Genomic DNA, 2,622 nt, shown 5'->3' with positions numbered 1-2,622 from the left:
TCTTCTCCAGTCAATGAGATTCCAGGCCGAATGTGTGTCAGACACCACTGCGAACCGACTTACTCCTGTACAGAGGTCAATGGTGGTCGGTGCAAGGGGAGGTGTGAGCCCAGCCTCCTGTCTGTGAGGCGCCTATTAATGTTCCTTGAGGTGACTGAAGCACCATCGGCACTTCGGATCGATGATAACGATGACTCTGGAGTTTTGAGTGCCTCTCTGACGGTTGCATGGTCCTCAAGTTCTGTCGCTTCTGACCGATTCCTTCTTGACACTATGCTTGGCCATGGTCCACCCATTCCTGCACGCATCATCCAATATTGGCGTCACTCCTTCTCGAATGTCGGGAGATGCGCCGATTACTTCAACCACCTTCTTTGAGACCAACTACACGTCCTCTCTCAAATGCTGGAATATGCGTATATTGTTCAAAAATGGTTCAAATGGCTCTGAGCGCTATGGGACTTAACTTCTGAGGTCATCAGTCCCCTAGAACTTAGAACTACTGAAACATAACTAACCTAAGGACTTTACACACATCCATGCCCAAGGCAGGATTCGAACCTGCGACCGTAGCGGTCGCGCGGCTCCGGACTGTAGCGCCTAGAACCGCTCGGCCACACCGGCCGGCCGCATATTGTTCTCGCGCCTGTCTGCGAGACATGGTTACTAGTCAACTGAGTACATAGAATGAAACCGAGCGAGGTGGCGCATTGGCTAGCACACTGGACTCACATTCGGGAGGGCGACGGTTCAATCCCGCGTCCGGCCATCCTGATTTAGGTTTTCCGTGATTTCCCTAAATCGCTTTAGGTAAATGTCGGGATGGTTCCTTTGAAAGGGCACGGCCAACTTCCTTCCCCGTCCTTCCCTAATCCGATGAGACCAATGACCTCGCTGTCTGGTCTCCTTCCCAAAACAACCCAACCCATAGAATGAAATTCGTAAAGACTTTATGCCCTGATATCGACAAGTCCCCTGTTAACTACCTTCCCAGATGCGCGATGAAATTGCACTGCCGCGTCACAAGTTCGGCCATCGGCCACCAAAGTTAACATTTTGCATTTTCTGTCGATATCTGTATGAACAACAATTTGTGACCGTTTTGCATAACTCCTTCGTGGAGTGTCTTTTTTTAAGTGTACTTTCACCAACATATCGAGGGTAGACTGAAGTCACCACCAACTATAATTGTATGAATGGGGTGCCTATTTGAAAGGAGACTCAAAGTTATCTTTGAACTGTTCAACAACCATATCATCTCTCCGGGAGTCGGTAAAAGGATCCAATTACTAATTTACTCCGGTTGTCAAGTATAACTTCTACCCATAGTAGCTCACAGGAACTATCTATTTCACTTTCACTACAAGCTAAATTACTTCTAACAGCAATAAACACTCCCATCACCAAACGTATTTAATCTATCCTTTCTCAACACCATTAAATCCTTCGCATAAACTTCGGCTGAACTTAACTCCAGCTTTAGCCAGCTTTTAGTACCTATAACGATTTGAGCTTCAGTGCTTTGTATTGCCGCTTGGAATTTTGGTTCTTCCCCAATATAGCTACGATAATTTACAACTAAAGTACCGATTGTTACTTTATCTACCCTCATCCTGTGTCTGCCCTGCACCCTTTCAGAGTGACGCCCTTTGGTGGTGGTGGTGGTGGTTAGTGTTTTAACGTCCCGTCGACAACGAGGTCATTAGAGACGGAGCGCAAGCTCGGGTTAGGGAAGGATTGGGAAGGAAATCGGCCGTGCCATTTCAAAGGAACCATCCCGGCATTTGCCTGAAACGATTTAGGGAAATCACGGAAAACCTAAATCAGGATGGCCGGAGACGGGATTGAACCGTCGTCCTCTCGAATGCGAGTCCAGTGTGCTAACCACTGCGCCACCTCGCTCGGTAGTGACGCCCTTTCTACAATTTCCTGAGACCCTCTGATCTAAACAGCGGCCCAGTCCACTCCACGCAGAACCCGCTGCCATGAAGTCGCCTTCTGTGCGTAGTGGACCCTGACCTATTACGTCGAACCCGAAAACGCAACACTCTACGCGGTCGCAGAACCGTCTGAGCCTTTGATTCTGTCACTTGCCTCTGAGCACTATGGGACTTAACTTCTGAGGTCATCAGTCCCCTAGAACTTAGAACCACTTCAACCTAACTAACCTAAGGACATCACACACATCCATGACCGAGGCAGAATTCGAACCTGCGACCGTAGCGGTAGCGCGGTTCCAGACGCTCGGCCACCCCGATTCTGTCACTTCCTCGGCTCTGTACCAAAGGTCCGCAGTCGGTCCTGCCGATGACGCTACGGATGGTGAGTTCTGTTTTCATTTCACAAAGCAAGTTGCCAGACTTTACCACTTCAGATAGCCACCCAAAACCAGCGATAATCTCTTCCAATCCCGAACGACACCCATCGTGAATACCGACATGAGCACTACCAGCAGTTGTCTGCACCTGTGCTCTTCGTTTCATCCAGATGCACCCGTTCTACATCTGTGATGACATTCCCCTGTATACACACTGGACTTCTTCCCCTCCTTGTCAGCCCTATCCCTACGTGGCCCCATTACACACTTGACACTGGAGTTCCCAACTACCAGTAAACCCACAC

Source organism: Schistocerca nitens, chromosome 6 (assembly GCF_023898315.1).
Source record: "Schistocerca nitens isolate TAMUIC-IGC-003100 chromosome 6, iqSchNite1.1, whole genome shotgun sequence".
Taxonomy (NCBI): Eukaryota; Metazoa; Arthropoda; class Insecta; order Orthoptera; family Acrididae; genus Schistocerca; species Schistocerca nitens.
Note: the sequence above shows the minus strand (reverse complement) of the source record.